The 12,987-nt window shown below is 43.4% G+C and overlaps 1 protein-coding gene across 1 annotated transcript in view; it reads left to right on the top strand.

Annotated features, from left to right (window-relative positions):
• Positions 1–1,382: 1,382 nt before the first annotated feature.
• The window catches only part of MBTPS1 (membrane bound transcription factor peptidase, site 1), a 55,191-nt gene continuing 43,586 nt past the window's right edge, over positions 1,383–12,987 (top strand). Inside the window, exon 1 of the mRNA XM_049864001.1 lies at positions 1,383–1,555. The gene's annotated coding sequence lies outside the window, so the exon portion shown is untranslated. The remainder of the gene's footprint in view (positions 1,556–12,987) is intronic.

Genomic DNA, 12,987 nt, shown 5'->3' with positions numbered 1-12,987 from the left:
ATCACATGACAGCTGTTTGCAACTCACTGTCAACCTGTGAATTCAATGGTATAGCGATTAAAAAAAAAAAAACCCTTGCCTTTGAGTTGAATTCTGATTCATGGCAACGCTATAGGATAGAGTAAAACTGCTCCATAGGGTTTCCAAGGCTGTAATATTTATGGAAGCAGACTGCCACATCTTTCTCCCATGGAGCTGCTGGTGGGTTCGATCCACCGACCTTTCGGTTAGCAGTAGAGAGCTTAACCACAGCACCACCAGGGCTGCCTGGCATAGTGATTGAGGGCTGTTAAAAGAAGCCTGGCCAAAATTAATGTACCCCAAATTAGAATGACACAGTTAAGATCAAATACATTACATGGTGACAGCAGAAAGCGCTTAACTTTGAGGATTTACAAATGCACAAGCGTCAAGAATCTCTGAAAGTTCATAAAATCGAACGTGACCTCAGAAGGGGGAGAAAGTCTTAAGCATCAGATACGGGTTGGTCTAAGTACTAACCCCCACCGCTTTTGAACATGTACTTGATGTATATGCTTCACTTAACCCTTATGAGTTAGGTATCAGTATCTCTATTTTTGGGTGAGGAAGCTGAGGTATGAAGAGGTGAAACAACTTGCCCAAGGTCACAAAGTGCCTGAGGTGGGATGACTTCTAGGCTGTCGACCAATGTATTCTGCTGTTCTATATTTAAGAGGTCACATAGATGGGATTTGGGATGGAGAGGTTTAGCCTATTAGGGTGGGAGTCGGACTGTCCGGAATTCGAATCCTCACAGCCACTTCACCTGTCTGCACCTCAGCTGCTGCTCGGTAACACAGGTAGCGATGCCTGTGATTTCGCTTAATTATGGGAGAGTGGAAAGGTGTTTAGCCCTGCACCTGGGAGTACTCCTGGTATTGGGCGATGAGGAAGAACTAGGGGTGGACAGACTTCCAGACTGGGTACTTGGGAAGGTGGTTTAAGCGGGGTTGGGGATTCTGAGATGCCCAGGCTGGGGAGAAAGGACCGTGAACCTGGCTTTGGATACAAACACCCTAGAGGGGCCCACAGGAAGTTTCCACTAAAGACGGTTCAACACGTTTCTGGCCAATGCCAGCAGACCTCCGAGCGACGGGGGTCCGTTTCACCAGGGTCGGACTCAGCTGGGCCGCTTTCCGAGATCCCGGCCCCAAAGCGTAGTGAATCCCCAGCGGAGGGATTCGAACCCCGGCTTCTCACAGACTGCCACCCGCTCCGGGGAAGTTGGCCACGCCCCTCCGCCTCTCGCCACACCCCCACGCTGCAAATGCCGCGAGACCTTAGCCCTTCTCCCGGTGCTCAGCCCGGCGGCTTGTAGGCGCCCGGAGCGCGCACGCAGGCCCCGGGCGCGCGGGGCACGCTGGGCACGCAGGGCCGGCGGGGGCTGGCGCTCCCGGCTGCTGGTCTCTCCGCACGGGTCGCGCGGTATCGCGAGAGTTGGGAGTAAACAGCCCCGAATGGAGACCCGAGGCGTGCTGTTGGCGGAGGCTCGGTTATCCCGGGCCCACTGGACCGGTGCTTGAGGCAGCCGCAGGTACGTCAGCCCTCCCGACGGCTGGGCCGCCGTCTGCCTGCGCCCGGAGGCCGCCGCCGCCGCCCCTCCCGACGGCCGCAGAGCGCTCAGGTGTGTCGGCCGCACGCGAGGCCCGGAGGTGAGGGGCGGCGGGGCGGCCGGCTGGGACCTCCCACTTGCCGCCGCGGACGCTCCGTTGGCCCGGGCTCGGGCTGCGACGCGCGGAGTGGCCTCGGTCCCCCAGTCCCTTCTGCACTGCGACAGGGCAGCGGCGTCGCAATGACTTCGGGATGCAGCAGGCAGCCCGGGGCGGTGGGGACGTTTGGGGTCGTGTATTAAAAATCTGCGTTTATAAGCACGAAGTACTTCATGAATACACTCTCGTATAAAAACGCGACAGTCCCCTTTACCTCCCCCATCGCCAGTCTCTACCACGACTTACAGCTTGGGGTAGACCCTGCCTGGCTCTTTTCGGTGTGTCTGCACTGTCTGATGTTGTTTACACTGTCTGATAGATTGCTCAGTTTCGTTGTTTTCTTTTTGTAATGTAAACTTTAACTTGGTGGAATGATATGCCCTGCTCTGGCCCTCAGTCTCCAAACACACATAGTTCTAGGTATGCACCAGGAGGTGCTGGTATCAGATCTAAAATGAACTTCTGTAGCAGAGTTCGTGGTCAAGGAACGTGGTGATTGTCTGCCATATCTCGGTGCACATTGCTCTACTGATTTTTAAAAATGCAACTTAAGAAGCCTGAGGACCAGGTGGGCCTGTGCTTCCTTTTAACTCTCAGAATCAAAATGTGTTTGAAACTTGTAGAATTTTAAAATCTTGCTTTGTCCTGTCATTCTTGTACCACCTGAGACTGTTGTAGATCCTTAGCGTAATTTTTATTAGCATGTTTACCGCTTGTTTTAGATAGAGGCCCCTGAGAATCTTGGCCTACGTGTCTACACAAATGAAGGTAAATACTGGCATTTACTTAGAGTCTGAATGACACTTCCCAATGAGGTTGAGTGGAATAAGACCTCAAAGTTGAATTCTGAAGATGGGTTCTTAACAATGCTAGTAATTGGCTTTCACTTCTGGGTCTCAGTTTGCATATGTATGAAAATGAAGGGCTTGGAGAAGAGTAGTTATTCCTCTCCCAATTTTTTTTCATCTGCAGAATCCTTTTTTATTGTATTAATTTTGTATTGTTAAGAACTTTTTACTGTGGTATAATTTACATACTATGAAATTCACCTGTTTTCGATGTACTATCCATTGATTTCTAGTAGATTTAGAGAGTTGTCCAATCATCACCGTCACCACAATCCACATTTAGGATATTACTACCACCCCTGAAAAATCCCTCATGCCTGTTTGCAATCCCAGATGCAGGCAACCACTAATCTACTTTCTGTCTCTCTAGATTTGCCTTTTCTGACTGTTTCACATAGATGGAATCATAGAATATGTGGTCTTTTGTGTCTGGGTTCTTTCACTGTGCTTAATGTTTTCAGGGTTCTTACCCCCTGTAGCCAGTATTAGTACTTCATTCTTTTTTAAGCCAGAATAATAGTCCATTGTATGGATATACTATGTGTTTTTCATACATTCATGCAGAGTGTTTTTTGCAAATAAAATATTATTTTATGCACCAGTGTATGATGCAGATGACAGCGGAGTTGTTCATTGGAACTGGGAGTGGGATCTAGCTGGACCCTGGCCCAGTAGGTCTCTCCATGACACTCCCCAGGCATTCCTGATAATCAAGAGTTAGTGGTATAGGTGGAAAAAAGGGAAATTCTAATCCGGTGCTTGCAGAGCCTTTAAGCACCTAGTGTACTGAGAATCAAGAGGTAACTGATCTTGTCAGGAGGTTTTGAGCATTCCCTTCAAAGTCACATCTTCTTTGATTCCATTTTCTATGAATCTGGTGGTGGATAGGAGCCCTGGTGGGAAAGTGGTTAGGAGCTTGGCTGCTAACCAGAAGGTTGGCAGTTCCAGTCCACAGTGAACAGAGACAATAGCAACATTCACAAAATAATAGGCAATACAAGACAGTATAGACCAAGGATTTTCAGCCTTGGCACTATTGCAACTTCAGGCTGGGTAATTTGTAGGTTTTAACCTACTGGTAGACAGACTATCCTGGAAAAAATGGTTCAGTCATGCTTAAGAACACACCTTTATTTTAAGATAATATGGTCTGGCACAGCTTAAATGTTAGCCTATTAAACAATGGTAACAGAGCCAAGTGTGTAATTAGTTACCAGAGTGCTATTTTTGCAGCCAGATTTTTAATTCAACTGAATAGTCCCCTTCTGTGGTCTAAGCACAAATCAGAGTCTTCTCTGGAGCTATTTTAGTAATAGTTCTTCAAAAAAGTAAGGCTTATCTGCATAATTAGATGTTTATAGGGTGATACAAGTCATTTCCCTCACCTGAACTATCTTCCTTATTTTCAGAGGAATAATTTCAGTGGTACCAAAATTATAATCATAGTGATATTTTTTTATTATGCAAATTATAAATAGAAGAATCTCTGAGCTGCAAGGAATGCTCTTAGCTAGGTTAGTTGCTTGCTCAAGTAGTACATTTCCTCTACTTTGTCTCCCTTTAACATGTGCATCTCATTAAATGGTATTCCTGGTATGTATGATTTGAGCTGTATCTTTTCTATTTAGTATTTGATGTCAAATATTTATTTATTACACCTGTGTTAGAGGTGCAGTCATACTTACGGAAAATCCATAGTTATGGAAATACATCTTTTATGCGTATACCTTGGCATGGAAAGAAAACCAAGTCTTCTACATAAAGAAGTTAAAGAAATTAAATCCAGTAAACACTTAGTGGATCCAGTAAAGCTCTAACCTGGCCCTACAAATAAGTGATACTACAAATGATAAGCCGTTCTGGGGTGAACTAGCTAAAAGCTTAATATTTTCAAAGGGTATCTTTTCCTTAGGCAAGAAAGTAGCTGTAGTTGGATTTTGAAAACGATTCCTAGGAATTAGATTCCCTTGTAAGCTCTGTTATGTGTACAAAAAAATAAAATCTTTACATATTTGAATCTTTGTCCCACTGTCTTACCAGAAAATGATTTTTTTCTTTGAAATTAAAAAAAAAAAATTATTGTGCTTTAAGTGCAAGTTTACAAGTCAGTCCGTCATACGAAAATTTATGCACACCTTGCTATATACTCCTAGTTGCTTCCTCCACCCCCGTGAGACAGCACACTCCTTTCCTCCACTCTATTTTTGTGTCCATTTGGCCAGCTTCTGTCCCCCTCTGCCCTCTCATCTCCCCTCCAGACAGGAGCTGCCCATGTAGTCTTATGTGTCTACTTGATCCAAGAAGCTCACTCTACACCAGTATCATTTTCTATCCCATAGTCCAGTCTAATCCCTATCTGAAGAGTTGGCTTTGGGAATGGTTCCTGTCTTGGGCTAACAGAAGGTCTGGGGACCGTGACCCCTGGGGTCCTTCTAGTCTCGGTCAGACCTTAAGTCTGGTCTTTTTTACCAGAAGTTGAGGTCTGCATCCCACTCTCTCCTGCTCCTTCAGGGGTTCTCTGTTGTGTTCCCTGTCAGGGCAGTGATTGGTTGTAGCTGGGTACCACCTAGTTCTTCTGGTCTCAGGCGGATGAAGTCTCTGGTTTATGTGCCTCTTTCTGTCTCTTGGCCTCATAATTACCTTGTGTCTTTGGCGTTCTTCATTCTCCTTTGCTCCAGGTGGGTTGAGACCAATTGATGCATCTTAGATGGCCATGAAATTTATTTTAAAAGGTTTATTAAAGTGTTTAATTAAATATAAAAATAACATATGCTCTTTGTTAAAAAATAAATAGAATGCAGAGGAAAATAGCTACCTGTAACCTTACCATTGAAAGGTAGAACCACTGTTACTATTTTGGTGTATATTTTTCAGTGTTACTTTTTTTCCTATGCACATAGACATGTTTTTTATGATCAAAATTTGGACCATTCTGTTAGCAGTTTAAACTCACCCAGCAGCTCTGCAGAAAAAAGGCCTGGCAAACTGCTTTTGTAAAGATTACAGCTAACAAGATCTATCTAGATGGGATCAAATTGACAACAGCAACTTGAGAGATTAGATAGGAACTTTAGGGGGCAGTGAGTTTATATTAATGGGTGAGGAACAACTCAACAAAGGAGGGTGAGAATGGTTGCGCAACTTGGAGAATATGATCTGTGTCACTGAATTGTACACGTAGAAACTGTTGAATCGGTGTACGTTTTGCTGCCTATATACTCAACAACAACAAAATAAATGAGAAAAAAAAAATGGTTACAGCCAAGATAACTGTGTGGGGCAGTTCTGCCCTGTAACACATGAGGCCTCCGTGAGCTGGAATTGACCTGACAGGTGCAGGTTTGTTTTGGTACATGAACTACTTTTTTACTTAATATTTCATTAGTATTTCGCATATTCTTAAGTATTCTTTGAGAAATGTATTTGTTTCCATTTTGCTACTGTAGCAGATTAGCACAAACTGAATGGGTTAATACAGCACAAATGATTGTCTTACAGTTCTGGAGGTCAGAAATCCAAAATCAGTCTCACTGGGCTAAAGTCAGGATGTCTGCAGAGCTGCGTTAACTTCCAGAGGTTCTAGGGGAGAATCCATTTCCTTGTCTTTTTCAGCTTCTAGAGGCTTCCTGGAAACCTGAAGGTGTAGTGGCTAAGCACTATGGCTGCCAACCAAAAGGTCAGCACTTCAAATCCAATAGGTGCTCCCTGGAAACCCTAACGGGCAGTTCTACTCTGTCCTGTAGGGCCGCTATGAGTCGGAATTGACTCGACAGCAACAGGTTTGGTTTGTTTTTGGTTTAGGGGCTTCCTGCATTCCTTGTGACCCCTTCCTTGCATCACTTCAACCACTTGGTTCCATCCATAGTCACATGTACTACCTGGTACTCTGATCTCCTGTCTCCCTATTTTAAAGACCCTTGTGATTACACTGGGCCCATGTAGACAATCTAGGCTAATCTTCCCACCTCCAGATCCTGAACTTAATCATACCTGCCAAGTCCCTTTGGCCATATAGGGTACCGATCACAGGTTCCAGGGCTAAGGAAGTGGACATCTTTGGGGGAAGTGGACACCTCAGCCAGCCACAGGAACATAATTTGACGTTGCTGCATAGCCTTCCATAGTATGGATGAACCATAATTATTTAGCCTGGCTCCCTCTTATTGCACAGTTAGATGGTTTCTAATTTTTCTGGATTATAATCTTGCAGTATGTGTTCTTATACATAAATTGTATGCTTTCAGATTCACACTTCTTTGAGATAAATTCTTAGGGGAGATTTTAGAAAAATAGTGTAACCTCTCTCTTCTTACAGGGATGGCCTTGAGCCAGACCCGCTGCGTTCCCACCCCAGCTTTGCCACTCACTGGCGTCATGCAAGGTGCTAAACTACTCTGAGCCTCAGTGTTCTCATCCACAAAATGGAAGTAATAACAGCTTGTTGAAAGGATTAAATGATTTAATGCATGCAAATTACTTAGATTAGTGCCTGCTACATAATAATAAATGCTCAGGAAGTGTTAGTTTTGGTTACTACTGGATTTGCTAGATCACGTTTTTTATGTTCATTTTAAGGCTTTTTAACACCTAGTGGTAAATTACCATTCTGAAATGTTACAAGAGGTTTTTACATTCACCAGCAGATTTTTTTCTTTTAAAGTGTTACTTGATTTTTAAACTGATTGTCTTTTTGCTGTTGAGGTGTTGAAATTTTCTGTGAATTTTAAGAGATTAATCTCATCAGGTATGCCATTCCGCCCGATTTTTTCCCAGTCTGTAGGTTCTCTTTTTACTCGAAGTCTTTTGATGCACGTAAGTGTTTAATTCTTAGGAAGTCCCAGTTGTCTAGTTTATCTTCTACTGTTTATACATTTTAATTATGTTTGGTAGTCTATTTATGTCATAAATTAGGGCCCCTAAAGACCTATGTGGAAACGCTGGTGGTGTAGTGGTTAAGAGCTACAACTGCTAACCAAAAAGGTTGGCAGTTAGAATCCACCAGGTCCTTCTTGGAAACTCTATAGGACAGTTCTACTCTGTCTTATTGGGTTGCTATGAGTCAGAATTGACTCGACAGCAGCGGGTTTAAAGACCTACACAAAGAAAACTATGAAACACTATTCAAGAAACCAAAAGAGAGCTACATAAATGGAAAAACATACCATGCTCATGGATAGGAAGACTCGACACTGTGAAAATGTCAGTTCTACTCAAAGCCATCTACAGATAAAACGCAATCCTGATCCAAATACCAACAGCATTCTTTAACGTGATAGAAAAATGAATCACCAACTTCTGATGAGAAGGAAAGAGGCCCTGGATAAGTAAAGCATTTTTGAAGGTAGGAGGCCTCACACTACCTGACCTCAGAACCTGCTATATAGCAACGATAGTCAAAACAGCCTGGTACTGGTACAAAAACAGGCATGTAGACCAATGGAACAGGATTGAGAACCCAGATGTAAATCCATTCACCTGTGGTCACCTGATCCTTGACAAAGGACCAAAGTCCATTAAGTGGGGAAAAGACAGCCTTTTTAACAAATGGTGCTGGCAAAACTGGTTGTCCATCTGCAAAAAAATGAAACAGGACCCATACCTGACAATCATACACAAAAACTAACTTAAAATGGATCAAAGACCTAAATATGAAACCTAAAACAACAAAAATTATGGAAGAAAAAATAGGGACAACACTAGGGGCCCTAATACATGGCATAAAGAGACTACAAACCATAGCTAACAATGCACAAACACTAGAAGATAAACTTGGTAACTGGAAGCTCCTAAAAATTAAACACTATGCTCATCAAAAGATGTCTCCAAAACAGTAAAGATAACCTACAGACTGGGAAAAATTTTTTGGCTATGACATATCTGACAAGGGCCTAATCTCTAAAATCTATAGGCTACTTCAGCACCTCAATAGCAAAAAGACAAATAATCCAGTTAAACAATGGGCAAAGGATATGAGCAGACACTTCACCAAAGAAGACATTTAGGCAGCTAACAGACATGAGGAAACCCTTGCTATCATTAGCCATTAGAGAATTACAAATCAGAACTACAGTGAGATACCATCTCACCCCGACATTACTGGCACTAATCAAAAAACAGAAAATAACAAATGTTGGAGAGGTCATGGGGAGATTGGAACTCTTAGCAGTGCTGGTGGGAGTGTGAAATGATACAATCACCTTGGAAAATGATACGGCGCCTCCTTACAAAGCTAGAAATAGAAACACCGTACAATCCAGCAATCCCACTCCTAGGAATATATCCTAGAGAAATAAGAGCTGTCACATGAATAGACATATGCACACCCATGTTCATTGCAGCAGCAGTCACAATAGTGAAAAGATGGAAACAACCTAAGTGCCCATCAGCAGATGAATGGATAAACAGATTAAGGCTCAGACACACAAGGGAATACTACACAACAGTAAAGGACAGTGATGAATCTGGGAGACATCTCACAATGTGGATGAATCTGGAGGGCGTTACGCTTAGTGAAATAAGTCAACCACACAAGGACAGGTTATTACATGAGAGCCCTATTATAAAAACCCAAGAAAAGGTTTACACACACACAAAAAAATCTTTGATGGTTACGAGGGAGAGGAGAGTTCAGCAGGGGAAAGACAGCACACAGTATAGGGGAAGTTAGCACAATTTGAACAAGACAAAGTCAAAGAAGCTTCCTAGACACATCCAAACACCTCGAGGGACCGAGTTACTGGGGCTGAGGGCTGAGGATCATGGTCTCAGCAACATCTAGGTCAGGTGGCACAACATAGTTCATAAAGAAAACATTCTATATCCCACTTGGTGGGTAGCACCTGGGGTCTGAAAAGCTTGCAATCGGCCATCTAAGATACATCTTTTGGTCCCATCACATTCAAGCAAAGGAGAATAAAGAAAACCAAAGACACAAGGAAAATATTCGTGCAAAGGACTAGTGGATCACATGAACGACAGCCTCCAGCAGCCTGAGCCCAGAACTAGATGATTACCAGCTACCACCACTGACCACTCTGACAGGGATCACAATACAGAGTTCCAGATGGAGTGGATGAAAAATGTACAACCAAATTCAAATTCACAAAGAACAGACTTACTGGTCTGACAGAGACTGGAGGAACCCCGGAGAATGTGGCCCCTGGCCACCCTGCTAACTCAGAAATGAAGCCACTCCTGAAATCCACCTTTCAGCCAAAGATTAGACAGGCCTGTAAAACAAATGATAACACATGTGAGGAACATGCTTCTTAGTTCAGTCAAGTGTATGAGACCAAATAGGCAACACCTACCCAAAAGCAAAGATGAGGAGGCAGGAAGGGACAGGAAACCTGGACTAATGGACAGGGAAAACCCCGGGTGGAAAGGGGCAGAGTGCTGACACATTGCGGGGATTGCAACTAACGTCACAAAACAAATCGTGTATAAATTTTTTGAATGAGAAACTAATTTCAGCTGTAAGCTTTCACCTAAAACACAATAAAATTAAAAAAAATCAGGGCCCCTAGGTTTGCCCTTTTTTTTCCTTCCATGATCTTTATAGTTTTAGGTTTTGCATTTAGGTCTTTGATCCATCTTGAGTTAGTGTTACTTGATTTTTATGATGTAAGTCAGAGAAACACTAGAGTTAATTTTAACAGAAATTTACTCTGGACCTTTTCAGAATTTGCAGAAGTTCTGTCAGTTCCTTAGAATGAGGGATACTTTTAATTTCACTCTGACAAAGTCAGTCCTGCCTGTTGGATGTTGAGATGCCATCATCTTTAGCAGTGATAAGTCGTTGACACAGTGTGTGGTCTGCTTATGCGCACCATAGTGCACATACATGAAATCTGATGTGAGAGATATCATTGCCCCTTCCCCCATTTAAAATTTTTACTCTCTCCCCCTAGTGCGTTCCTGGCAACTCAAGCTAAGTATAGAATTATTCATTTTTTGTGTGCGTATTTTAGAAACATTCTCAACCTCACAGTTACAAGTACGGCATGAAACCTTTTTCTCCTGAAGAGCAGTGGGATACAGACCTCAAATTCTCTTAAGACCAGACTTAATGGTCTGACTGAGACTGGAAGGACCCCGGTGGTCATGGCCCCCAGACCTTCTTTTGGCCCCGGACAGGAACCATTCCCGAAGCCAGCTCTTCAGACATGGATTGGACTGGACAATGGGTTGGAGAGGGATGCTGGTAAGGAGTGAGCTTCTTGGATCAGGTGGACCCTTGAGACTATGTTGGCATCTCCTGCCTGGAGGGGAGATGAGAGGGTGGAGGGGATTAGAAGCTGGCGAAATGGACACGAAAAGAGAATGGAGGGAGAGAGTGGGTTGTCTCACTAGGGGGAGAGTAATTGGGAGTGTGTAGCAAGGTTTATGTGGGTTTTTGTGTGAGAGACTAACTTGATTTGTAAACTTTCACTTATAGCACAATAAAAATTATTAAAAAAAACCTTTTTCTCCTGAACTATTCGAGAGTAAGTTTCTGACCTAATGGCCCAGGAAATGCTTAGTGGGTCCTTCCTATAAGCAAGGCCCTTTGCATGTAAGCACAGCACAGCTGTCAAAATCAAGAAATTAATATTGGTACCTCACTTACTGCTAATCCATAGTCATGCTCTGTCTGTGCTTTTGAATTGTTTCGGTGATGTCCCTCATAGCACATGGGTCCCGTTCTGAGTCAAGAGATGTATTTAGCTCTTGTGTCTCTTGAGTCTCCTTCAGTCTGGGGCAGTAGCCCTGTCATTCCTTGGCTTCTGATACCCTGGTACTGTTGAGGATTCTAGGCTAGTTATTTTGTAGAATGTCCCTCAGTCTGGATTCATCCGATGCCGCCTCATGATTCTCTTCAGGCTGTGCAGCAACTTCACAGAAGTGTTGCTGATTCTTTTCAGAACATCCATCCAGGTGGACATGATTGCACGTGTCTTACTGCTGGTGACTGTGGTCGCTTGGTTAAGTTTCTCCACTGCAGAGTTACTCTTTTTACCTTTGTAATTTCCCTTTGTAATTTGTTGGGAACCATTTTGAGACTATGTAAATATTCCATTCTTCAAACTTTCGTTTTATTTATTTTTATCATTGTGGACTCACAGTTTCCTTTATTCATTGTCTCAGGATCCATTACTTTTATTTATTTTGATGCTCAAGTTGTCCCAGATTTGGCCAGTGCAGGCCTGTCACACTGGCTTCTGTGTTCTTTTGACACACCCCCGTGGTTCTTTTGAGCACCTCTTTGCTTTCCAGCATGAGAACATGTTTTGGGTTCATCTTGTTCTTATCTTGCCCAGCCTTTCTCCAAGGAGCCTGGTTTCTTTTAGTGGAGAAGGGTATATAGAAAACTAGCTCTGGGCACTAGATGTGCTCACTGCTATTGGGATGTCATTGCTCCTGTGTTCTTTCACTAGACAGAGCTAGGAAATACCTGTTTGTGTGTATATAGCTGTGAATGTATGTTTAGATGTGTGTATGCATGTATGCACACACATGCATATACACATTTGTGTATATTTCTACATCTGTCTATATGTTGAAAGCCATGAGTTTCACACTGTACTTCCAGTTTCAGTCTGATACTGCGTGTTTCCTTCAGTTTTTTTTCCCTTTTCATATGTGTGACCTGCCTCTGTAACAGTGAGAAACCTGGCCCCCATTATCCTCAGAGTATTTTATTTATTTGGTCAAAACATTTCCCCTTGTAATCAGATGTCCCTTTGTCATCACTGCCATCATTCTATTGTCTGTGTAGTGCCTTCTTCACCTCACTCAGGGTCTGACACCCCTCACCAAGGTGTCCCCCCTCCTCACCCTGCTCAGGCCTCAACACCCCATATTAGGTCACTGTGGCTCTCCACTGGCTGCCTACCTCCTGTCCTCAGCTAAATCATTCAGGAGGGAAGGAGAAAAGGAAAAGTTGGAACTCTTTTAAAAAATTTTTTTTTTCCTTTTGTGTATGTGTTGTGTGAGTCTGTGTATACACATGCTGCCTGGGCTGCTGCTTAGCTGCTTGCCACTAGATGGTGAGCCTGTCTTAGAGAAAATGCTCGCTAGGTTTACATTATATAGAAAAGAACCACAAATGACCAATCATTGACACAGGTGAATAAATATATTTGATGCTAGAATGTGAGATGTGTGTTTTTAAAGCCCCTGTAGACAAGTCGGTGGGGACCGGGGAGCTTTAGAACACACTGGCCCAGGAGTGTCGAGCTGGGCAGGAGTGGCAGGCCTCGCCCACCCCGTGCCCAGAGTGTTCACTGAGCCTCCAGCCCCTGTGTGCTGTTTTTGTTTTCCTCAAGAAATTTATATTATGAAGCCTCCTTATTCTAGAATTGGGAGACCATAGAAACCTCAGGATGTGTTGCCATAATTTTTATGAGGCACATAGGTTCTTCAAAAGA

This window comes from Elephas maximus, chromosome 21, assembly GCF_024166365.1.
Source record: "Elephas maximus indicus isolate mEleMax1 chromosome 21, mEleMax1 primary haplotype, whole genome shotgun sequence".
NCBI classification, from domain to species: Eukaryota; Metazoa; Chordata; class Mammalia; order Proboscidea; family Elephantidae; genus Elephas; species Elephas maximus.
This window is presented reverse-complemented; position numbering and strand designations above follow the sequence as displayed.